At 42.3% G+C, this 27,262-nt stretch overlaps 1 protein-coding gene across 2 annotated transcripts in view; it reads right to left on the minus strand.

Annotated features, from left to right (window-relative positions):
• stk10 (serine/threonine kinase 10) overlaps positions 1-27,262 on the minus strand; it is a 111,916-nt gene that overhangs the window by 78,970 nt on the left and 5,684 nt on the right. The gene's annotated exons all lie outside the window — the stretch shown is intronic.

Below are 27,262 nucleotides of genomic sequence, written 5' to 3' on the forward strand. Positions count from 1 at the left end.
AGGTAAAGGGGTAAATGTAGGGGTATGGGTGGGTTACGCTTCGGCGGGTCGGTGTGGACTTGTTGGGCCGAAGGGCCTGTTTCCACACTGTAAGTAATCTAAGTAATCTAAAAAAAAGTATAGAAGAAAATTTGTTTCGGGGCAGATTTTGTTGGCTGTGCCAGAATTTATTACCCATCCCTAATTACCTAAAGGGCAGGTTGAGTCAACTACATTGATCTGGAGTCACATGTAGGCCAGATCAGGTGAGGACAGTAGATTTCCTTCCACAAAGATCATTATTGAATCAGACAGGTTTCAACGACAATAGACAGTGGCTACACAATCACCATTAAACTAGCTTTTTATTTCCAAATTTTTTATTATGGAATTCAATTTTCACCAGTCATGATGGAATTCAAGTCACTGTCTCCACAGCATTAGCCTAGAATTTTGGATTACGGCTACACTATTTTCTCCCCTCAATAAATGCAAAACACCTTTCAATTCTCTTTATTTTTCCCCACTATCATATGACTCATTGATTCCATATTGTATACAGCACGATCATGAAGGATGCAAGCAGCATAGATTGTGGGTGAGGGTTAGAGAGTCCTAGAAGCCTTTAGCACAACTGAGCCAAAACTCCAGACAATGGAAACGGACCCACCAGCCCAACTCAATCCTGCTTTCCTCGCCAGAGTGAGGATATTCAGAGTTCAATTTTATAGAAACATCTTTGAGTCAGCATACTTCTCAGCTCAAGCTTCCTGCCTCAAAATGTAAAAAAAAACTTGCTTACCATTCAGCAAGAGAACCAAAGAGATAGAAATATATTTTTAAAATGTGACTAGATTTGATCCGAAAGGTCGTGCCTGGATGATGTATTATAATCAGATTCAATAACAACTGTCCAAGTGGAATGGATGACTATTTGAAAATTAAACATTTCTGAACAACGGAAGGGGACATGCATGATTAATTGGGAGCTCAGAGGCAAAAATGGGACAAATGGCCTCCTTTTCTGCAGTATTACAATTTCCTGAAAAGCAAAGAGGTGTGTCGTTGGCTCATTTACTTTAATAGTAAATTGCTTTATATTCTATTCTACGATCTCGGTCAGCAACCACAGGTAGTGGCAATCTTTGGTTCATGATCAGATGGACAGACTGCAATTTGCTTTAGCTCACCAGAAGGCACAGAGTATAGCTAAAGCGCAAAAGTCAGCAACCTCAGTTTGCAATCACCATTGCAGACCTGTCCCAGCTGAAGAACATCCACTGGTCAGAAACTAAAGCCAAAAATTGAGACCTAAAAACAACTGTGTAAAGAGAGTTAACTGTATGAAGATACTAATGCCCATTTACCAATTTAATGCATTTAGATACCTTCTCTAGTGTTTCAGTAGCTCAGTGTTTGATCCCATTTGTCTCAACCCTACCCTTCCACCAGCTCTAAAGCAATGGATATGATTCATTTAACAAATGAAACCAAAAGTTAACATTTCAAGGCAGTACTATAACAATACTGTATTGTCAGAAGTGCAGCCTTTTGTGAAATATTAAACCAAGGTGCTGTTAACTGACCATACCAACTCCCTACACTGTCTTACTCTTCTTTCAAATACCACAATGTCAACAAATGAATCATTGTTGGTCTTTACTGTAAATTGACTAACATATTTGCACACATAACAAAGGCAGTGAATTTGTTGCCTGTAAGCAGCTTTTGGACGTTTTAACGATATAAAAGTTATAAACATGCAAGCTCCTTACTGAGACAGCTGCTTGAAGTAAAGCTGCAATTATTAGCAAGTATTAAATTACAAGTCCAACAATCAAAGCTGTTAACAGAATAACTCCGATCATGTGAACAAGCTCAGTTTACTTTTTGAAAATGCTTCATTAAAGAATTATCTTATGACTACAAAATTAAAACCTTTACCATATAATGGAAAACTTGCTCCTTTACAGGACTTCTCTGTTCGAATGAATTACCAGCATTTGTAGAGATTTGCAAGTACTGGACTCTCATTAAAAGCAGGAGATAGTGAGGACTGCAGATGCTGGAGCTTAGAGTCATGAGTGTAGTGCTGAAGAAGCACAGCAGGTCAAGCAGCATCTGAGGAGCAGGAGAAACAACATTTTGGGCATAAGCCCTTCATCAGAAATGAGGCTTGTGGGCCGGGACTGAGAGATAAATGGGGATAGAGGGAGGGGGAGGTAGCTGGGAAAGCGATAGGTGGATGAAGGTGAGGGAGAAGGTGATAAGTCAGAGGGGGGAGCAATGGACTGATCGGGACGGTGATGCTGAGATGGAGGCTTGGGACTGGAATAATGTGGGGGGTACGGGAAACGAGGAAGCTGTTGAAATCCACATTTATCCGGTGAGGTTGCAAGGTCCCAAGACGGAATATGAGGCACACCTCTGGTGGTCGAGGTGGCCCAGGACCTGCATGTTCTTGACCGAGTGTGAGGGGGGAGTTGAAGTGTTCAGCCATGGGGCGGTAGGCTTGGTGGGTGAGGGTGTCCCAGAGATGTTCTCTGAGATGATCCGCAAGAAGGCATCCGGTCTCCCCAATGTAGAGAGGGCCACACCGGGTGCAACGAATGCAGTAGATGACATTGGTAGAGGTACAGGTAAATATTTGACGATTGTGGAAGGATCCCTTGGGGCCTTGGATGGAGGTGGGTTGTAGTGAGAAACACAGCAGGCCAGGCAGCATCCGAGGAGCAGGAGAATCGACATTTCGGGCATAAGCCCTTCTTCCTGATGCTGCCTGGCCTGCTGTGTTTTTCCAGCACATTTTTCAACTCTGGTACTCCAGCATCTGCAGTCCTCACTTTCTCCTGGGAGCGGGTTGTAGGATGGTGAGGGGTGCGGACCTGATGAGGGAGTCACAGAGGGAATGGTATTTTCGGAACACTGATAGGGATGGGGAGGGAAATATATCTCTGGTGATGGGGTCCATTTGGAGGTGGCAGAGGATCATGCGCTGGATGCGGAGGTTGGTGGGGTGGAAGGTGAAGACTGAAGAGTTCTGTCCTTGTTGCGTAGGGAGGGGTGAGATTCAAGGGCGGTGGTGCGTGAAGTAGAGGAGATGCGCTGGAAGGAAGGGAAATTGCAATCGTGGAAGGAGGCGGCCATCTGGGACTTTGAGGTGTAATAAGTCATCCTGGGAACAGATGTGGCGGAGGTGGAGGAATTGGGAATAAGGGATGGAGTTTTTACACAAAAAGTGGGAGGCAGTGCAGTCTGGGTAGCTGTGGGAGTCAGTGGGATTGTAGCATAAGTCTGTGGTTAATCGGTTGCCAGAGACAGTGATGGAGAGGTGCAGGATGGAGAGGTCCAGGAAGGAGAGGGAGGTTTCTGAGATGGCGCCAGTGAATTTGAGGTCAGGGTGGAAGATGTTGGCAAAGTTGATGAACTGTTCAACCTCCTTGTGGGAGCACAAGGCAGTGCCGTTACAATCATCGATATCATGGAGGAACAGGTGGGGGGTTGTGCCGGTGTAACTGCGGAAGATGGACTGTACCATATTTCCGATGACTTGGACTTTAAGGTGACAAGTCTTAGGTTATATCCCGTTTACCTATTACATAGGCATGTAATAAATATGTAATGGGTCAATAGATTTTCCAATGCTAGGAAGACATGATCTATACAGCAGATTGTCTTTGATCAGCTCATGCACTCATTTTTTTTTTTAAGTGCAAAGTCAACAGAACTCAGACTTTGAAAGTTGCTATAGGAAGGAGCAGAACAGAGGAGTCAGCTAGATTGATCAGCCACACAATTAATCCTTTATTACTTTGTAGAGGATGCAACTTAGTTTTGTCTTTTGCACCACTGAAAGCAAATTTAATAGTACAATTAGAAACATAATATCAGCAATATCTTTACTCCAGATATTTATCTCATTAAATATCTTTTTGTTTGAAAATGTGCTTGAGCGCACCAAGATTAGCCTGTTCAGAACACTTTTTTTTTTAGATTAGATTAGATTAGATTACATTACAGTGTGGAAACAGGCCCTTCGGCCCAACAAGTCCACACCGACCCGCCGAAGCGAAACCCACCCATACCCCTACATCTACCCCTTACCTAACACTATGGGCAATTTAGTATGGCCAATTCACCTGACCTGCACATCTTTGTGACTGTGGGAGGAAACCGGAGCACCCGGAGAAACCCACGCAGACACGGGGAGAACGTGCAAACTCCACACAGTCAGTCGCCTGAGGCGGGAATTGAACCCAGGTCTCTGGCGCTGTGAGGCAGCAGTGCTAACCACTGTGCCACCGTGCCGCCCATGTTGCTCAGGATTCATTTTCTGTTTAAAGCTCCACCTGGAAACTGCACTTAGATGCCCATATGGGTATAAGTAGCAGAATTCTTTCATTATAGACAATGGTATTCACTCACGACCATTTTACTAAAAACAGAATAGCCATTATAGATTCACCAGGGTTTCTCAAGCATGTAGCTGAGTTGAGAGATAAGTCCAGCTCAATTGGGAAATCTCAAACTCAATTTGGGGAAAAAAGGAGTTTGTGTTGGATATTATTTGCAACTGGTTGAAGTAGTATTTTTTTGTACGTTGTTGACTTTTATAGCAATATTTAAATCAAGCTTGGGATGGGGGGGGGGGGCTGGAAGAGAGCGCGAGACAGGGCGAGCAAGCGAGAAAATACAAGAGCGTGAGAAACAAGTGGTGAAATGCACAGATTAAACTAGCATTGAGTGTGCCAGAGTATCACAAGCCTGGCTTTCAATTATTTCCTCATTTCTATGCAGTGCGGCTCTGTGTGTTGTTTGGAAAGCACACTTTTGTTTGAAGAGACTGTTTAACTTAGGGGTGGCCATTATCAACGGAGAGTGTGCATGCAACACATGGCCTTGAAGGAGAAGAGTACACTAAAGGAAGGAATTTTCCAGTTTCTAGCATTAATCCGCATCTGATATGACTTCTACCATTAATTTTAGGAAATTAGCATTTGCATTGTACATCAGACTTAGCTTTACATTCATGGACTTATATTCTCTGACATCTCGTCTGAACGTCATGCCTTTTGAGTCAATCCTGCTGACTGTATGCAAAGGAGTTGAGAAGCAAGATGGTTTAGACATGGCAGGCTGCTGTTACTATTACTAAAAAGGTTTTTGCAAATTAGCTTACCGGTTAAGTCACTCAACCCTATTTATTCCTGTACATTTATTTACTTCTCTTTTGTGCCATTCACTTCTGCCTTTCCCAGTGCTGTTAATTCAAGTCACTGGTTTTCACTAGTGATTTGTTATTGTAATAGACAGGCTTTTCATCTCTAAAAGGGAGGATGTGGACTTGGAATTTTAGAATAGCCCAACTTAATACGCTAAGTGCTTGAGGAGACTGTTGAACACGGATGGTCATCATCAACAGACAGAATGCAACACAAGAGCCTTGAAGGCAAGGAAATGGCTCAAGGAAAGATTTTCAATGGGCCTGTAATGAGTATGGGACTTGTTACTGATTCAAACAGAAGATAGGATGAAGTTCTTGGGCAGCAGATGGGCATATACAGTAAATGTAAGATTTAATAAATCCTCTTGTATGTATTGCTTTCGATGGGAGTAAGAATAATTTCCAAGAACAGGAAAAATCATCATGCAATTAACAGGTACAGATACATTTTTAATACATCAGCTTCAAAACAACAAAATGACATTGAATGACGGAATAGAACTGCCTTCAAGTTCCACCATATTGTCTAAACAATGAGGAGATGAAGGCCTGGGCATGGAAAATTAAGCCACCATTAGCCTGAAAAAATTAAAACAAACAAGTTCTTATTTGTACTGTCTTAGACGTTGAGACAGTGCACAAATAATCTGAAATAGTTCTTTTGGATCCTTTACATTATAGGGACATTTAGTTACCAAAATTGAAACATGCAAAGGGCAAGTGCTTTTTGGGTGAAAAATTAAGAAATTGATAAGTCTGAAGTCATCATGAAATCTGCAACTACCATGCAGTACAGAGAAGTGCTAAACAAAAACAAACCACAATCAAGTCAGGATGTGGAGGTGCCGGTGTTGGACTGGGGTAGACAAAGCTAAAAATCACAACACCAGGTTATAGTCCAGCAGGTTTGTTTGGAAGCACTAGCTTTCGGAGCGCTGCTCTTTCATGAGGTAGGTGTAGATCAATGGAGTCAACAGCGGTGTCTGCCACTGAAACTTTAAGAAAAATGTTTGGAGAGGAGAAAGCTAACCAACTAGGGGAAAAAAGCATCAAAAGGTTAGACCAATCAAACAATAGATTTTAGATTCCAACAAGTGGGAAAGGTAGAGAAATCAAAGCCAGGGCTCCTGGGATGAAGAGGGAAGTACAGAAAATTATAATAAAAAATAAAATGGAATGTATGACTCATTGAGTTGAAAATCCGAGGAGGATACTGGGAAATCTGACTGATTTGAATGGATAAATTAGCTGGTCTGAATGGCAGGTTACACAAGGACTGGTCTTCAATTTACAACCTTCCTTGAAGGATTAGATTAGATTTAGATTAGATTAGATTAGATTACAGTGTGGAAACAGGCCCTTCGGCCCAACATGTCCACACTGACCCGCCGAAGCGCAACCCACCTTACATTTACTCCTTTTACCTAACACTACGGGCAATTTAGCAAGGCCAATTCACCTGACCTGCACATTTTTTGGACTGTGGGAGGAAACCGGAGCACCCGGAGGAAACCCACGCAGACACGGGGAGAATGTGCAAACTCCACACAGACAGTCGCCTGAGGCGGGAATTGAACCCGGGTCTCTGGCGCTGTGAGGCAGCAGTGCTAATCACTGTGCCACGGTGCCGCCCAAGGATGTGCTAACGGATTTGACTGTAGGAAAGCTGGCATTATTATTCAAGAAAGGGTGCAAGAACATTCCTAGTAACAACTTTGTCAGAAGTTTCAGAGAAAATTATCCTAGGGGAAAACAAAAATCAACTGGAACTTAGGAAAATGAGAGTCAGCATGGACTATAAATGGCAGATCACATTTAATTAATGGAGTATTTTTGAGGAAGTAGTAAAGATGATTCAAGAAGGGAATGTAATAGATGCTGACAATATGGATTTTAAGAAAGCTCTTGACAATGTACCAAATAAAATTCTGGTGAATCAATTTGAGGCTCATGCCCGATGATCAGTTCATTGCTTTTCAGCTAATGGATGGTGAATAGCAGCATTACCCAAAGATCAGGACAAAGACCATTTCAGAATAGAGAATAACATTTCAAAATATAGGTGAGGCTGATGAGGATAATACAAATACTGCTGAATAAGTAGAATTTAATAGAGAAGTATAAAGTGATTAATTTTAGCAGAATGGCTAGAGAGGGGCAACATAGATTAAGTAGTTAGAGAGCACATAGGGACAGAAAGGCCTGGTAAGGTGGCAAAAGATATTGAAGTTAAGCTTTGGAATCTTGGGCTTCATAGATAAAGGTACTAAGTACAAAAGCAGGGAGATATGAAATTCTGTAATATCCTGGTTAAATTACAACTAGAGTACTGTATTCTACAATGAAGTGAGGATTTTTGAGGGGGGTGCACAGAGGATTTACTAGAACAGCATCAGAAATTAGCCATAAACTAAGATTGGAGAAGTTGGGGTTATTCTCATTGGAGAAAGTAACTCGAGGGGAGAATTGATTGCGATGTTACACAATTCAGTTTCAGATGAAGCAGACAAAAATAATCTCTCCCCCCCCCATGGAAAAACGCCTGAGGAAGAGATAGATCGAAGATTTTGGACAAATGATATGGAGTGACAGTGCAGAGGATATGACCAAGAACTTACACACGATGAAAGGTAAGGACTTGAAACACAAGGTAGAGGATGTGAATGATACAAAAGGAAACTGGATGGGCATAAAGAAATAAAATTGCAACATTACAGGAATAGAGCAGGGAAATGAGATGAACTAGATTGCTATCCAGACAATTAGTATAGACTCAGTAGACTAATTGGTTATTTTGTGGTTTCACAGTTCTTCTGACAGTGCTTTAATGTCAAAGGCGTAGCCTTTCAGTGCATTGAATGGCTACAAAATAATGCCAATACTATACTATTTGATAGATCCATGGATATTTCGAAAATAGCCCATTTACTTGTTCATGTTCAGTACTGACAGAACAAGGCACTGTTTTGTTTTGCAAATAGCAAGATAATGTCAGACAGTAATTTTTGAATTGTTAGATTATTTCATAACTTCAGCAGAAGTTGGAATCGGCATTAAAGAGGCTGCAGCAATGAGCAGATGGCAATGGCCACTGCTTCATGTTTTTTGGACGTGTTGTTTGGTACTGTATCAGGTCTGCATGAGGTGTTCTCAAGACTGTAGCAATATAATAACTTTATTAAATCCAGGGAGAGAAACTCCAGGTATTTTACTACAATTCGAGGTAGTGGATGCAGAATGTAATTCCACGCTCATGACAGACATAACATGATGCACTCCAAAAAGAATGATTTCCTATTTGTCAAATCTCAATGAAAAAGTAAGGAACGTGAACGTGCCAAGTTGCTCAATGGTAACACGTGCCTGGTTAAATTGGACTACCTGGCAGAGATGTTCTGTGAAAGTATTATGTTAAAGAAAACTAATCAAGGCGAGAACACACATTTTTTGTGCAGAATTCAAGTGATAGAATTGATGCATTCAAAAAGAATCTACAAACATGGAAACTTAGAGGATGGGATGGTAGAAATTACGGACATGTCCAAGTTCCTAAACTTTCTCTTTCAAGAAAAAAAGTTGACTAGAATGGGGATCAACCAAATCTGGCAGTGCACCATTCTGGTCGACACAAGTAACAACATTTTCTGGAGTTCAACAGAACTACATACTCTGCCAGTGGAGAATACTAATCTATCATCTTTTGTTCCAAAGCTATTAGAAGAGCTCATTGCCATTTTATCAGGCAAGGGAAAGCAACTGGATTAATTTTGGTCAAAATGTTCTGATGAATACTGGAGCATTGAAATTGTTGATCCAACTTTGTACAATTTACTAACACACAGCTAGATTTTTCCACCAATAACAGCAATGAAAACAAAGTAGCAGCCAGGGTGAAAAATGACCATGACTTGCATGTGTTTGTCCCAGAATTATTGCTCAGCATAAATGTCTTGTCTTTCATTAAGAAAAACAAACTTATAGACATAATTATACAACTAGTTTTTTTTTATACACTGTGATGCAGTGGGTTCACAGAATTGTTAGAACATGGGAAGGGGCTCCAGAACACTTGGAGTTTTGTCCCTCAAGTTACTGAAGCTAAAGCAGAACTAACAGAAGGATTACTTTGTTTTACCCCAAAGCTTTTGTTTAGTGGGAAAGAAGATGTAATCAATTTGCTTATAAGTAAATAAATGCAGATAAAACCCCTCTTCAGAGTAAATGCTTGGGCCAATCTGAGGCTGCAGGTAGGCAGACTGCAGCCAGGACATTGATGCCACTCAATGTTCTACAATTCACTCATTTTTAGAAACAAATTGAAATTCTGTAAAATTAAGAAAGACGAGTACACAAGCCAAACTGACAATTTCAATTTAAACTAGCATCCATGACATATTCAAAATAGCAATTTTTCACTTCAACCCAAAAGTTAAGTTAGCCTAAAATACGAGAATATCTCATGTAGAGAAAGAACAGCTATGTTGAGAACATGAATACAAAAATTCGCATTGCTGGGAGTTGGTACATCACTGAATCCAGATGGCACACATTCTAGTTTGCTGAAAAATGCAAAGAAAGATAGCATAGATATTGGTCATAAATCTCGCAATCTTTGTCGGATGCAGCTGTAGTGCTCAGACTGAAGAACACTATGTAAAGATAGAGGGAAAACCAGGAAACAGTAGACCAGTAAGCCTCACACCAGTGGTGCTAAGGTATTGCTCATCATGGACAAAATTGTTTACTTTGAGCAACATGGATCAAAGAAAGCTAAAGACAAATCAAGTCCAATTCTTCCGCCGCCTTCGCCTCCGCGCCTATTTCTTTAACCAAGACTCCCGCCCATCCTCTGATGACCCCTTCTCCCGCCTCCAACACACCCCATCCACCTGGACACCCCGTGTTGGCCTCCTACCTGCCCTCGACCTGTTCATATCCAACTGCCGCCGCGATATTAACCGCCACCTGAACTCCCCCACCCCTCTCACCCACTCCAACCCCTCACCTTCGGAACGCGCTGCCCTCCACTCCCTCCGTTGCAACCTCAACCTCACTATCAAACCAGCAGACAAGGGAGGCGCGGTAGTAGTTTGGCGCACCGACCTCTACACCGCTGAGGCCAAACGCCAGCTCGCAGATACCTCCTCCTACTGCCCCCTTGACCATGACCCCACCCCGCACCACCAAACCATCATCTCCCAGACCGTCCATAACCTCATCACCTCGGGGGATCTCCCATCCACCGCCTCCAACCTCATAGTCCCACAACCCCGCACCTCCCGCTTCTACCTCCTGCCCAAAATCCACAAACCTGACTGCCCCGGCCGACCCATTGTCTCCGCCTGCTCCTGCCCCACCGAACTCATCTCCGCCTACCTTGACACTGTCCTGTCCCCCTTAGTCCAAGAACTCCCCACCTACGTTCGGGACACCACCCACGCCCTCCACCTGCTCCATGATTTTCGCTTCCCCGGTCCCCAACGCCTTATTTTCACCATGGACATCCAGTCCCTGTACACCTCCATCCCCCATCACGAAGGACTCAAAGCCCTCCGCTTCTTCCTTTCCCGCCGTACCGACCAGTACCCTTCCACTGACACCCTCCTTCGACTGACTGAACTGGTCCTCACCCTGAACAACTTCTCTTTCCAATCCTCCCACTTCCTCCAAACGAAAGGAGTAGCCATGGGCACCCGCATGGGCCCCAGCTATGCCTGCCTCTTCGTAGGATATGTGGAACAATCCATCTTCCGCAACTACACTGGCCCCACCCCCCACCTTTTCCTCCGCTACATCGAAGACTGTATCGGCGCCGCCTCGTGATCGACGATACCCTCCACCGCATCTCTTCCACTTCCCGATCCTCCGCCCTTGAACCCCGCCCCTCCAACCGCCACCAGGACAGAACCCCACTGGTCCTCACCTACCACCCCACTAACCTCCATGTACAGCACATCATCCGCCGTCATTTCCGCCACCTCCAAACGGACCCCACCACCAAGGATATATTTCCCTCCCCTCCCCTATCAGCATTCCGTAAAGACCACTCCCTCCGTGACTCCCTCGTCAGATCCACACCCCCCACCAACCCAACCTCCACTCCCGGCACCTTCCCCTGCAACCGCAGGAGGTGCAAGACTTGCGCCCACACCTCCCCCCTCACCTCCCTCCAAGGCCCCAAAGGAAACTTCCATATCCGCCACAGATTCACCTGTACCTCCACACATCCTCTGTACCCGATGTGGCCTCCTCTATATTGGGGAGACAGGCCGCCTACTTGCGGAGCGTTTCAGAGAACACCTCTGGGACACCCGGACCAACCAACCCAACCACCCTGTAGCTCAACATTTCAATTCCCCCTCCCACTCCACCAAGGATATGCAGGTCTTTGGACTCCTCCATCGTCCGACCACAGCGAAACGACGGTTGGAGGAAGAGCGCCTCATCTTCCGCCTAGGAACCCTCCAATCACAAGGGATGAACTCGGATTTCACCAGTTTCCTCATTTCCCCTCCCCCCAGCCTGTCTCAGTCAAATCCATCAAATTCAGCACCGCCTCCCTAACCTGCAATCTTCTTCCCGACCTCTCCGCCCCCACCCCAATCTGTCCTATCACCCTCACCTTGACCTTTTTCCACCTATCACATTTCCGACACCCGTCCCCCAAGTCCCTCCTCCCCACCTTTTATCTTAGCCTGCTGGACAAACTTTCCTCATTCCTGAAGAAGGGCTAATGCCCGAAACGTCGATTCTCCTGTTCCCTAGATGCTGCCTGACCTGCTGCGCTTCTCCAGCAACACATTTCCATCTCTGATCTCCAGCATCTGCAGACCTCATTTTCTCTCCAATTTTAAGCCCAACTTGCTTTAATTATTTGATTAGATAATAGCTGATCAACACAATGAAATGAAGATTGGCATCATCTGGACTTCTGGAAGCCAAAGTGTCACACAGGAATCTTATTAATAACATCAAAGTACAAAGAATTGAGAGAAAAGTGGCAGAGTGGATATGGGCAATGAATGATGGCTCAAACAGTAATATCCACATCCCACAAGTGAATTTTAAAAAATGGTTCAGTGACAGGAAGCAGAATGTCACGATGGGTGTTTAAAGTCTGGGAGGTGATGTGCTATTGTATCTCAAGGACCAGTTTTGGGCCACTTACTCATCATTTTTGTTTTGTAATTGACAGAGACCTATTTTGCGAATCATTCAAAATTTGACAATATGGTAATTAATAATGAGGATTGTTATGACAACCAGGTAACAAATAGGATGGTAAAATAGGCAAAAGTCTGCCTGTTGTGACATGTGCATGCTGGGAGGATTAATGTGGAAAGGCACTTTAATACAAATCATGTGATTTTGGAAACTCAGTTTGAGAGAAGATTAGTAGCTCAGGTGCTCGTTGTTGTGGTTCTGTTCGCCGAGCTGTGAATTTGTGTTGCAGACGTTTCGTCCCCTGTCTAGGTGACATAGATGTCACCTAGACAGGGGACGAAATGTCTGCAACACAAATTCCCAGCTCAGCGAACAGAACCACAACATTTTGGAAATACTTTAGTGCCTTGTTGACATAAACCCTTAAAGATAGCAATGCTTAAACCATACTTATATCACAGATTAAGATCCTTTAAATGTTGAGGCACTGAATATAAAAAATTGATCACACTCGAGCTTTCTGCCATTTATAAGGCCTCAGTTGGAGTACTGTGGAAAATTCAGTGTACTAGAATTTAAATGTAGGTGTCAGCCGAATGATATTATCACTGGACTGTTAATCTTGAGGCCTAAGTAATGTTCTGGGATTCCAGATTCAAACCTCATCACAATAGATTGAATTAAATTAAAGAAAAAAATCTGAAATTAAAGAGTCAAATGATGACCGTGAGCCAATTATTTGAAAAAAAACCCATCTGCCATCCTTATCTGGTCTGGCACACATGACTGCAGACCCACAGCAGTGTGATTGACTCCTCTGCATAATCAGGGCTGGGCAATAAATGTTAGCCTAGCCAGTACCACCCTTATCCCAGGATTATTTTTTTTTTAAAAAGTCTTTTGGAACAATATAGTCTTGTGAAGAGAAAACCTACAAGCCTATCACAGGATAAGGACCTTCAGTTATGAGGAGAGGCTGGAAAAGCCAGAACAGAACTCCTTGGAACCAAGAAGATTAAGAGCCAAACAAATTGACAGTTTAACGACAGATACATTTTGATAGAGCAGATTGGGAGAAATATTTCCCCTGGCAGGTGGGTCAATAACCAGAGGTCAGAGAGTCAACTGCAAATGATCTAGAAGTGAGATGAGGGGGAAAGGCATCTGGAAAGTATTGTGTGTCAGGATGACTGAAGCTGACTCCTTGAATAAGTTTGGAAAGAGAATTGGATAGGTACAGTGCCTCAGTGGTTAGCACTGCTGCCTCACAGCGCCAGGGAATCGGGTTCAATTCCCACCTTGGGCAACTGTCTGTGTGGAATTTGCACATTCTCCCCGTGTCTGCGTGGGTTTCCGGGTGCTCTGGTTTCCTCCCACAGTCCAAAGATGTGCAGGTCAGGTGAATTGGCCATTGTGTTAGGGGGATTAGTTAGGAGTAAATGTTGGGGAATGGGTCTGGGTGGGTTGCTCTTCAGAGGGGCAGTGTGGACTTGTTGGGCCAAAGGGCCTGTTTCCACACTGTAGGGAATCTAATCTAATCTAAAAAGACATTCCAGGGATAGAACAAAACGTACAACAGTTCTTTCAAGGTAGGATGGGTCAAATATACTCTTCCTGCGTTGCAAGCTTCTGTGATTGTATTGTTATGATTTTGAGGGAGTGGAGTAGTTTTCAAATCTAATTTGGACTCAGTTATGAATGGAATAATTAAAGCACAAGATGTCACATTTTTAATACTGTACAAGAAATAACCGGAGTACAATTAACTTAATCCGACTCGCATTTCCACCCAAGAGTTCCCTTACACTTTGTAGCAGTGGTTCCAAAACATTGTCCTACTGGAACCACATTACAAGTCTGAAAAATTGTGACTCTTCAAATGAGAGAACTGAGTGTATGAGCATAATCGGGGACAGCAGGGATCGGGGACACCTGTAACAGCACAGGGTGTGGAATGGAAAACGTTAGGAGCAAACTGAATATTTTCCAACAGCATATAAGGACACATTCTTCACACCTACAGAAGCATGCCTCGAAGTTGTTTCAGTCACAAAGTTTGCAAAGAAGAAATTAGGATTTAAATGGCCAGGAGCCAATGCTGCCTCAGAGCACACAACTACAAAATTGCATTTCACAATCCTCAATTTGGGAAGCACTGTTTACAGGTTTTTTCCCCCCCACTTTCCTTAGGACAAAGCCTAAATATGCCACAGCCCTCAAGGATGCACTTTAAGTCTCCAAAGTACAGGATTACATGGGTTCCTCCCATTAGAATGTGGATAGACAACCCTTCTGAAGCGCATCATGTTTGTGAAGATTCCAGCTCAAGCATGAGTCTCACTGCTATCTTGCTGAGTAACTCTAAAATCAAAAGCACCCCCACTTTCTACAGAGGTTGGAAAACTTCTCTCTGCTTCTCAAAGCTGCTCCCAGCTGTCCCAAACTCCAACTGTTTGTGAAATTACACAGAGCCAAAATTCCCTTCATTCCACCCAAGATATTCCAGATTGAGATAGCAACTAAAACTTAACATTTAATAATAATTCCAATGTGTTCCTGATTCTGGGACCCACTTGAATAATTAATGCTTCCAAGGAAGACAATTACAATCTTGCCAGATTCACTAATTCCATTGCGAAGTTAAAATAATGATTTGTTTTCCTCATTCTAACTTTGACTCTATTAATATCAACAGTGCAATTCAAAGAATAGCCAATTAATTCAGGCCTGTTTACCAACTTCTCAGTTGGGAGTTTTCATTATCACACATTTATACTTCCAGTCCCCAAATTATTTAAATTCATATGTCCCATGAATCAATGCAGAGCATTTTCACACTATCCGGACAGATACTCGAATAAGCAAGGATTAGAGGAATAAAGCAAAAGGCTTTTACTTTAGAATGGTGTCATGTATTGATGCAGGCTTGGTTGCCCAAAGCACCTGTGCTGTAATTTTCTTTTGTTCTTAATAATTAGTTCATGCATACTTCTGAATTCCAAATATTGAAATTTTCACAGTCAAATGGGACAGCTTTTTCTGAACCACTTTTGTATATACAGACTAGTTTTGTCTGAAGTATGCTGTGGTTTGAAAAGTGCTGTCATTTCCCTGAAAACCACCACACCAAAGCTTGTTTGCTTTATTTGATGCACAAAAGTTACTTGCTAATGTCATTGCTACAGTACCGTTCAAGCTATGTCACACCCCCCCCACCCCATAATTCCAACTCCACCCATAATTTCAATTCCTTAAATGCCAACTTAGCCTTGTGCATCTATGTGGTATTATCTGAATGTAACCAGATTCCCTGTTAAAGCTTATCCCTTACTTATTAAAATAGAATCCAGTTCACGCAACAGTTTCAGTTTCTAAAGCAACAGCAAACAAATAAATTGAGGTGGTGAAAACCCCCCAAAATGCCTATGCAGCTCCAAATCAAATGAGTTTGTGATTTTTGCCTAGTTGTCACCAGATTCAGTGCAGTTGTTTAAAAAACATTCACATAACATCTCTGTGGAAAGTGGACTGCTTGGCTTTCATCAAACGGTTCCTTTTTTCAATTACACATCAAATTTGAAGTTAACACACCCCTGACAGAATTCATTCAGCAGCCTTACAACACGGACCTCGAAACTGAAAGAGGGATTAGGTTTTAAAACCAGTGTAGTCAAATAAATACTGTGGCCATGCACATTTTACTAGATGATAATAAGATAGTCTATTAGAATATTTGTAACCACAAATGCAGCTGCATTTTCAAGATGACATACCTATATTGGACAATTGCAATACAAGGCAACCTCAATTATCCGAACTTCGGATTAACCGAACAAGATCTCAGGGTCCCGATACTGGAGTAAACGGTGTTATCCAAACATTCCATTATTCGAACATAATACTCCCCGCCTATGTCATTTGGATAATCGAAGTTGCCCTGTAATCCTTTTTGACCAGGTCAGATTACTGAAATTCATTTGCGATCATCTGACTAAGTCTTCGGATGTGATTCGCTTTATCCTCCATCGGTGCTTCTCTGACCCAGGAACTCTGAACAAACACTTCAGTTCCAATAAATTCTGGCTCATTCCCACTACTGCATCTGACAAAGTTAAGTTTCATGAAATAATTGTGGAAGTTTGAGAACAGCTAGTTCTCTATAGAAATAATGGTGATTATGAAACTGCTGAATCTTCTTTTAAAAAAAAAACTCTCTCTATGCCACTCCAGACCAGAGCAATTTAAATGACTTGCTCACCACCCTCTGAAGTGACCCAGCAAACCCTTTAGTTGAATTTAAGGTAGCAGCTTACCACTGTAAGGACAAATTAAAATGAGCAATAAACATTGACCTACCCACCAAGGCCAACTTCTCAAAAATAAAGTTTAAAACAGAAGTTGCTGCATCAACATTTCGGTCAGATATTTGAACTTTAGCAGCTTAATATGCTGAACAGCTACTTTTTTATCATGACTATATTTAACGCAAACTTCAGCTTGCATTTAGTTATGTTTTCGGTTTTTCACAATTCTTCCTGCCCTATCTTTTTTGTCACCAATTACAATGAACGAAAAGACAGACATTCCAATCAAATATCAACTAAACAAGGTAATACAACAGAAGCCAAGATCTATTAAAATTGGTTTAAAAATTGAGGCAGAAAATGGATAGGCTACATTTTATATTAGCACTGGACTGTTATAAATCCCATTTGGGAGAAGCTTCATATCAACACTTACTCAAGTTCAAACTGCTTTGAAAAATTTATTACTGTTTGGCAGTAAATTTTGATTTTTAATTTCCTTTTCAAATCTAAGTGTGAACAGGCCTCTATATAGTGGAATCATTGACTTGTCACATTCACAGCAAACCAGCTAAATTTAGAAAGTTTTGTTTTTAATGAAGCAGCACCTGTTTAGAAGAGTTAGAGTCAGGAACCATTAAAAGTCCTTCATAATTTGAATAAATATTGCCCCAAACAGTTCATACCATAGATGTTTCTACATCTAAATAATCAGAGCTTATTGAAACCAGGTTCTGAACAACGTACAAAAATAACTGGCTAACTAACATTAAAGCAATGTACTATGGATGTTTGTCATCTGAAATAAAAATGCTGGAGGAACTCTGCAGCTCTGATAACATCTGGGGAGGTACACAGAGTTTGGTGTTTCAAGTCAGATATGACCCTTCTTTGGGTAGTCAAAACTGTTGACAAACTAGGAGGAGAAAGTGGAACAGATGTTGAGAATGAACAGAGTAAGTAGCGGAGGCAACATATAAATGAAGGATAGGTGTTAATAATAGAAAATAGGTCAGCTGGTTTTGAAAACAAACCCACACAAACAAGACCCATTTTTGGGTTTTGGTGGGGTGGGGGGGGGGGGGGGGGAAGAGATGGAATGTAGTCAAGAGCTTTTCGTGAACTGGAATTTCTGGAGAACAAGGGGGCACTGGAATAACTGAAGTGCAGATTATGTACAGTTTCAATAAAAGAACAATCAGCTAGATTGAAAACAGCTAGTTCTCTAAATAAATAACGGTGACTATGAAACTGTTGAATCTTGTTGAAAAAAAAATTTGGTTTACTAGCGTTTCTAGTTTTTCTTTGCTGTTCATTCACAGGACATGGACATCACTGGCCAGGCCAGTATTTATTGCCGATCCCTAATTTGCCCAGAGGGCAGTTGAGAGTCAACCGTAATGCTGTAGGTCTACAGTCACATATAGGCAAGGGTGTCAGATTTCCTTCCCTGAAGGACATTAGTGAACCAGATGGGATTTTCCTGACAACCAACAACAGTTTCATGATCTTTCCAGATGACCACTGAATTCAGATTCCAACATTTGCCATAGCAGGATTTGAACCAGGATTCCCAGAACATTGCCTGCACTTCTGGATTAATAGTCTTAAATGAGCAGAATATGTAGATATAATGATAGGGAAGGTAAGCGTTCTTCGTAAGTGTAAGAGGATCTGCAAATAGGATACAATGCAGTTCCCAACGTGACCATAACGGGAATGGAATCAGTTCCAAAAATAGCAAGTTTGTGCTAAGGGCTAAAAGTGGTTTAATTCTTTCTGAATTTTAAACACAGAAAATAGGAGGAGTACACTATTCAATTCATATATTCCTGCTTTGCCTTATACTCTTTAGCCCCAAGAACTATATTAACTCTACTTTGAAAAAAATGTCTTGATCTGAACTGCTTTTCTGTGGCAGAGAATTTCCACAGGTTCATCGCAGTCTGGGTGAAGAAATTTCTCTTCATCTCAGTCCTAATAGGTTACCCTGTCATCCCATTCCTACCTACTTAACCCTCCCCCTCATCTTTATTCCAGGCCCCTGGAGGGAGACAGAACAATTGCCCATGTGCACAGGGACATGAGTTCACAGTCTTCTCTCTCAAACAGCAGTTTCTTAATGAGCATCCAGATAAGTCAACATATATATTGATTGGGTGACCATTACAATCAGTGAGCCTTAACAGTAAAGATTAAGCCATCTGCTGTTACACAATGAATATTCCTCACCTTAACTGGCTTCACACAATACTTCTCACCTTGTTAAACTGACCATACATACTGAATGCTTCCAATTGCCCGACATAATGAATGTTTTTCCATCTTGTTAACCCATTACCCTTGCCTCCAGCACCCCATTGTTAGCTGCACGTTTTATCTGATTGGAGTCATACTCAGCTGAACCACTTGTTTCACAAAACTCAGAACTCAACTCTTTTCCTATTTGCTTATACCTATACACATTCTTAACCCCATATCCTTAATCCTCCCACTTCCTCCAAACGAAAGGAGTAGCCATGGGCACCCGCATGGGCCCCAGCTATGCCTGCCTCTTTGTAGGATATGTGCAACAATCCATCTTCCGCAACTACACTGGCCCCACCCCCCACCTTTTCCTCCGCTACATCGATGACTGTATCGGCGCCGCCTCGTGCTCCCACGAGGAGGTTGAACAGTTCATCCACTTCAACACCTTCCACCCCGATCTCAAATTCACCTGGACAGTCTCAGATTCCTCCTCTTCCTCGACCTTTCTATTTCTATCTCAGGCGACCGAATCAACACGGACATCTACTACAAACCGACCGACTCCCACAGCTACCTGGACTACACCTCCTCCCATCCTGCCCCCTGTAAAAACGCCATCCCATTCTCCCAATTCCTTCGACTCCGCCGCATCTGCTCCCAGGAGGACCAGTTCCAAAAACGCACAACCCACATGGCCTCCTTCTTCAAGGACCGCAATTTCCCCCCCGACGTGGTCGACGATGCCCTCCACCGCATCTCTTCCACTTCCCGCTCCTCCGCCCTTGAGCCCCACCCCTCGGACAGAACCCCACTGGTCCTCACCTACCACCCCACCAATCTCCATGTTCAGCGCATCATCCGCCGTCATTTCCGCCACCTCCAAACGGACCCCACCACCAAGGATATATTTCCCTCCCCTCCCCTATCAGCATTCCGTAAAGACTACTCCCTCCGTAACTCCCTCGTCAGGTCCACACCCCCCACCAACCCAACCTCCACTCCCGGCACCTTCCCCTGCAACCGCAGGAGGTGCAAGACGTGCGCCCACACACCTCCCCCCTCACCTCCCTCCAAGGCCCCAAAGGAAACTTCCATATCCGCCACAGATTCACCTGCACCTCCACACACATCTATTGCATCCTCTGCACCCGATGTGGCCTCCTCTATATTGGGGAGACAGGCCGGCTACTTGCGGAGCGTTTCAGAGAACACCTCTGGGACACCCGGACCAACCAACCCAACCACCCTGTGGCTCAACATTTCAATTCCCCCTCCCACTCCACCAAGGATATGCAGGTCTTTGGACTCCTCCATCGCCAGACCACAACAAAACGACGGTTGGAGGAAGAGCGCCTCATCTTCCGCCTAGGAAGCCTCCAACCACAAGGGATGAACTCGGATTTCACCAGTTTCCTCATTTCCCCTCCCCCCACCTTGTCTCAGTCTAATCCATCGAATTCAGCACCGCCTTCCTAACCTGCAATCTTCTTCCCGACCTCTCCGCCCCCACCCCAGTCTGACCTATCACCCTCACCTTGACCTCTTTCCACCTATCACATTTCCGACGCCCCTCCCCCAAGTCCCTCCTCCCTACCTTTTATCTTAGCCTGCTGGACAAACTTTCCTCATTCCTGAAGAAGGGCTTATGCCCGAAACGTCGATTCTCCTGTTCCCTGGATGCTGCCTGACCTGCTGCGCTTTTCCAGCAATGCATTTTCAGCCCATATCCTTAGTCCCCTGGTTCAGGATTCCAGAGCCTTTGGGAACATCCTTTACGCGTAGAGTTCTATGAGATTATCCCCTCATTCTTCTTAACTCCAGTGACTTTAGACCTCAGGTCAGACAACACAGATACAGGCCCTTCAGTCCAACTCATCCTTATCTTAAACTGAACTAGTCCTATTTGCCTACATATCCCTCTAACTCTTCCTATCCATGTTCTTGCTCAAATGCCTTTTACATGTTGTCATATTACCAGGAACTATCACTTCCTCTGGCAGCTGGTTCCATCCACGCACCACTCCATGAGAGAAAAGATTGCCCCTCAGGTCCCTTTTAAATCTTTCTCCTATCGCCCTATAGCTATGCCCTCTAGTTTTTTACTCCCCTACCCTGTTGAAAGGAGCTTATCTATTCACCCTATCCATGCCCCTCATGATTTTGTAACCCCTATAAGGTCAGTGTCACTTGAAGCGGTTGAAGTTTACCTTCATCATTCAACAATAACTGTTTGCTTAGTTATGTAATTGAAACAAAAGAGCCATTTCAATATGATGAAAACAGCAACTGAGTCTTATAGAATTGGTCCTAAGCAAGTATTCAACACATTTTAAAGTGACAGTCTTCCAGTAGTTTTCTTAATTCCCAGCTATGGTATCAAGCAAAAAACCTACCTAGTCTAATTGAATTTACTCCCAGAATGCTTGCTCCAAAGTTCTTCCTTAAATAATCATAATAGATTATTGGAGCTGCAGGTTTGGAAAATATTGCAAAGATTTTTTTAAAAATAATTTGCTCTGTGTTATGCACACGAGTGAAGTACTTGGGTGTATGTTGAATCGGCTCAAAAAGTGATTTTCTTAGTTTGACAATTAATATATTTTGCTGAAAATGTGTTGCTGGAAAAGCGCAGCAGGTCAGGCAGCATCCAAGGAACAGGAGAGTCGACGTTTCGGGCATAAGCCCTTCTTCTGATCTCCAGCATCTGCAGCCCTCACTTTCTCCTCCAATTAATATATATTCCAGGTTTGAAATGGTAAATAATTTTCCTACTTTTAAAATATTTCATTTGGAAAGAAAATGTTTTTCTGACATTGTATTTATCTTGAGACCCACAAGTAGTTCACATCATGCTTGATTATTTGAAGTGTGTAACATTTTCAGATCTGAATATCTGGAATTAATGTTTGCTAATTATTAGGACTGTTTGTACCTTATTGTTGCACATAGTATGCTTGTCTTTTAAGTCCTACATGCCATAATGCATTCTAATATCTGTACACTTGAGGTCATGCAAAATTTGTCTGTTGTCTTTACTAAGATCAGTTACCTATCACTGTGGCTGCAGTCTATATTGACTCCTGAATAAGCATGCCTCGATTTAAAATGCTCATTCTGGTTTTCAAACGCTTCATCACCTCGCCCCTTCCGGTCTTTAAATTCCCACAGAACCAGAGGTTTCTTCCTATTCTGGACTGTTGAGCATTCCCAAGTTTATTGTTGCAGAATTGATGGCTATAACATTGATCATAAAGGCCCTGGAATTCCTGTCTGTGCATCTGCCTTCAAGATGCTTTCTAATATCTCTTGCTTGACTAAGCTTTTCGTCATCTGTGTTAACATCATCTTTCAATGATTTGTAGCTCACTTTTACTTTACAATGTTCCTCAGGGGACCTTGGCACCTTTTTCATTTTGTTTTAAATTTGCTACTTATGTATTGGCATAATATGGCATTAGTTTTGTTGGTTCAATAACCCCTCTCATTTTGTGCTGCCTGTCATTTCCTCAAGGCCAACACCTAACTTCATATCTCCATTTCTTGAAATGGTGGGGTTGGGAACCAGTTATACTGATGATTGTGTGCACAATTAGAATTGCACCCCTTTATTTTATTCTGGTGAACCCTTTTTCATCAAGTAGTTCTTCCTAACATGATATTTGTTCAAAGTCAATATCACTCAATACCCCGCCATGGCAATTCACCTGACAAAGGAGCAGTACTCCGGAAGCTTGCGATTTCAAATAAACCAGTTGGACCATAACCTAGGGTCATGTGACTTCTGACTTATCCAGCCCAGTCCAGCACCAGCACGTCCACATTACGGCAGGTCCATGCATCTGTCAAGATGCCTCTTAAATGTTGCTATTGTATCTGCCACCTCCACCTCTGGCAGCGTATTCCAGGTACCCGCCACCCTTTGTGTAAAAAAGAAATTGCCTCCCATATCACTTTTAAACCTTACCCCAAATATCCCTTAATAATTGACATTTCTAATCTTGGAAAATAGATTTTGGCTATCCATTTTATCCATGCCTCCCAGTTTTGTAAATTTCTGTCCAGTCACTCCTCATCCTTCATTCAAGTGAAAACTGGCCAAGCTTGTCCAATCTCATGGCTAATACCCTCCAAACCACACCAACATCCTGGTAAACTCTTTCTATACCCTCTCCAATGCCTCCACATTCTTCTGATCATTGTATTAGTTGCTGCAGACTGCCACAAATTACAATGCTTTAATCAGAGCACGAGAAGTCTTTGTTCTGTGTTAGCAGTTGGTGACAAAGTTATTCTGAGATGCTGTGTTTCAGTGCATTTTGATTATGAACCCATAAAACAGTCAAGTTCTCATGTTATGAGTCATTAGCTGATGGAGTGCATATGCTTATAAGGTAATGGGAAGCAGTTGTTAACAGTGAGTCTGCCTTGGGGGAATGTACTGGTGTTATGCTCAGAGATATTCTTAGAGAGCATTATCTAAATTAGCAAAGTGATCAGCTGTTTTGCCAATGTTTTCTGAAGTAGGTTTGCTTGTACATCGAGCAAACCTTTTAGTTTTATATCGCTGAACTTACCTTGTCCATAAGAGTCTTTCCTTGCCTCTTTGACTCTGTGCCACTGAACTGCTGACCACTCACTCCATTCTTGGCCTGTATACCACTTGATAATGATGCCCTATCTTCAGGAACAAGCCCATACCTTTCAAAATAGCTGTCATCCTCTTCTTCCTTTATATATTAAAAAGCCCAAACTACAGCCCCACCTCTAATGTTTCCAATCTTTGTCAAATTTTGATTTTTTTCCCTCTGCAGTTCCACGTTTGAACCTTTCCAATCATGTTTCCACACTGAAAATACTCGGAGTCACAAGTGCCATTCTCTGGGACTTTCTCCAATGCTACTACTCCACTGTTCAACAATTATCTGGACAATCTCCAGGAAGTTTCTTTTCTCTTACTTTTATTTCTGGAGCTCCCCAAAAACCTTTGGCCATATCTATCCCCTGTTCTTTGGCACCATTAGCTGCAAACGATTAAAGTAAACTTCCATATTTACATTGTTACCACCCAGCTTTACCTTTCTACTGCCTCTCTTGTCAAAATGCTGGATTGACATGCAGTATTGGATAAATTGCAATTTACATCACAATTTCCTTTCTGGTCTGGCAAGAGAGACTGGACTGGTATAGGAAGGATATTATTGAACCAAAAAGGGTGCAAAAAAGATTTACCAGAATGTCACTGGGACTGGAGGGCTTTGAGTTATAAGGAAAGGCTGGAAATACTGGGACCTATTTCCGTGTAGCATAGGAGGCTTGGTGGTGGTCTTAGGGGCTTAAAAAGTCATTAAGGGCATATGTAAAGGTGAATAGCCATAGCCTTTTCCCCAGGGGGAGTCCAAAACTAGATGGCATAGGTTTATGATGAGGGGGGAAAAGATTTAAAAGGGTTCTAAGGGGCAACTTTTCCCTGCAGAAGCTGGTGTGTGCATAGAATGAACTGCCAGAGGAAGTGGAGAAGGCTGGTACAATTAAAACATTTAAAAGACATCTGGGCAGGTATATGAATAGGAAGAGTTTGGAGTAAAATGGACCAAATGCAGGTAAATAGGGCTAGATTACTTTAGGATATCCGACTAGCATGGAGGAGTTGACTGGATGGTCTGTTTCAATGCTGTACATCTGACTATGTGAATGATGGAGATGTCTGGAGGTTGGTTAGCTAAGTTAGCTGGATGGCTAATTTGTAATGCAGAGCTCTGCCAACAGAGTGCATTCAATTCCTGTACTAGCTGAGATCACCATGAAAGCCCCACACCTTCTCAATGTCACCATTCGCCTGAAGCATCGTGACACTCTGGTTAAACTCACCAACAGATAGCTCTATCTAATGAGAGAGCAACGCTATTGTCCTCTGGGAAAATGGAAACTTTACCAGTTGTGATGTCACCAGGAATGATCTATCAGGGCAGGAGTTCAGCTTTTAGCAATGTTCTGGCTGGACAGCCAGAATCAGATTTGAGCTGTTCCTAATGTTCCACTAATGGAGCTAGACAGCACATCTTCCCTGGCCCATCCTCCAGCAGTTGAAGGTCCAGAGAGTTGAAATAGAGTGCACCACTTGGTGAGTTAGCAGGTTGTGCTTTGCGATTTTTGCAGTCAACCTAGAGGTGCATCATTATGAAGTGGGGTGTCATCATCTGTCCAGTGTGGGTCATGCCTGACTGGCAATTACAGGAGTTTGATTTTTTTTTTTAAGAAACGACATCCAGTATAATGGGAACTCTTTCATCGGTGAACCAAGAGAGTGAACACCAGCAAACATTCCACCAAGCAACTGATTGGGACTTCTTTACATACCAATCCATTGCTGGATGCTAAAACAGTCCACATACTATGCAGTTCAAATTACCCAAGTTACCACCCCCACAATTCACGGTCCTGGGAGGGCCGTTAGCTGAAGAAAATCCAACCTTGGATAGCTCAGTCACTCACTTGCGAAATCACAGAAACAACAACTCTCAACCTATTTCATACTGATTGTGCAGATTATTTAAATGCTGCTGGACACCCCCTGTTGGATCAATCTGTTTCAATTCAGTTTTGAAACAAACTAAAGCAAGATGTCTGAAGATTTTAAACTTGAAAGCACTTTCAAGTTGTAGCTACAAATTAACAACAGGAATTGAAGAATTTAGTCTACTTACGTTGATCCGCAGTTAATTCAACACCATGAGTGACATGCACAAAGCAGTAATTGGATCCAAGTTATCTGACACTGGTTTATCAAATAACCTATAAAAGTCTTTTCATTAAACACATTTAAATAGCTACTGTTCGGATAGTGTTTGCTTCATTGAAGGCACGGGCAAGATACTTAATACTGATAGTCTTTTTGATAAGTGTTAATTACAACTTCAACACTTATAAACTCCACATGCAAACAGAGGACTAGTTGTGAATGGATAATCTGTGGTGCAGATTCAATGCACACCCGCCACACAGAACAACTCGTACTGCAAACAAAAAATTGTTTCTCTTCACCATACTCTCAATAAACAGATGCTTGGCACAAAATGAAAGAACTTTTTTTGGTAAAAATCACTTTGTATTGACCTTACTGTCAATATGAGAATTAAGCCACATACACGAGAAAGACAATAGATAAGGCTATTCAATCCACTGATTTTGTGCCGGTATTTTCCAAAATCAAACCAGTTAGTCTCACTTTTTACCCCATTCATTTCCTGCACTTTTTCTTTTTTAAGGTTGACGGTTACTTTAAATCTGCATTCACAACCCCATCAGGTAATGTATTCCAAAATGTGAGTAATAACTCTTCTCCACAACTTCTGACCACTCATTAGTTTTTTTAATGAAACTTCTCTCTACAAATTGCCTGTTTTTAAAAAATAATTACTTTAAATTCACACACTTTCATGATGTTTACTCCAAAATAAGGAACATTTCAGGGACTAAAGAAAGGCTTGTCAAATCTCCCCACAGCTTTCGATTCTCTCTAGAAAGTGCAATCCTGTCTTCTCCAGCCTATCCACCAACTGTAACTCATCTCTAGAAACGTTCTGGTAAAGTGCACTGTCAACATATTTCTACCCATGATGGTATGATAAATTTAATAATTTTAAGATTTAGTTTAAGAATCCTATTTGGATCTATTTAAAGTTAGCCAAAGTTCAATTTAGTATAGGAGCTCATATGATGCAACACAAAGTTCAAACCTGAATCTTCAATCAGCATTGTAGGAATGCAGAAGAGTAGATCAGAGGACATTAGGATAAAAGAACATGACAGACAAACGTGAACTATTGTTTTGTATTGGACTCAATCAACTTCAACGGAACTAGATTTGCAATCCATCTCAAAAGCAAACAACTTCCCTCATTCAAAGTTATTAGGTTACTGTCAAAGTTTCAAAAATGAACGTTTTCTATTATGTCCACCTCAACAGGAACACGAGCATCCAAGCACTAAAATGCAAATTACCTCTGGATACTGTGGACATGCGTAAATGAAATGTGCTGTATTACTTCAGCCACATAAATGAAACGGTGGTCTGAAAGGTTTATCACTTACTGCAGAAGTTCATTTTAGACTTTCATAACCTTCTGCATAATAGCTTCTACTGTCTAGGTTTCTGCTCCAAATTATTTGGACAAAGCAATGTTTTAACTGAATTTCTACTGTACCTTCTCTCTAGTGTGGACCCTAAAACTACATACAGCACTCCAACAGAGGAACTTTAGGCAAGTATTGCTGTATTTTAAAAATATTAATACAAAATTTAAACTCACAATAGTGGGAATGTGAATCCACAAGTTCGAAA

The sequence above is a fragment of the Chiloscyllium plagiosum genome, unplaced genomic scaffold (genome assembly GCF_037043375.1).
Source record: "Chiloscyllium plagiosum isolate Xiang-an unplaced genomic scaffold, Cpla_swu_hap1 HiC_scaffold_16, whole genome shotgun sequence".
Classification (NCBI taxonomy): Eukaryota; Metazoa; Chordata; class Chondrichthyes; order Orectolobiformes; family Hemiscylliidae; genus Chiloscyllium; species Chiloscyllium plagiosum.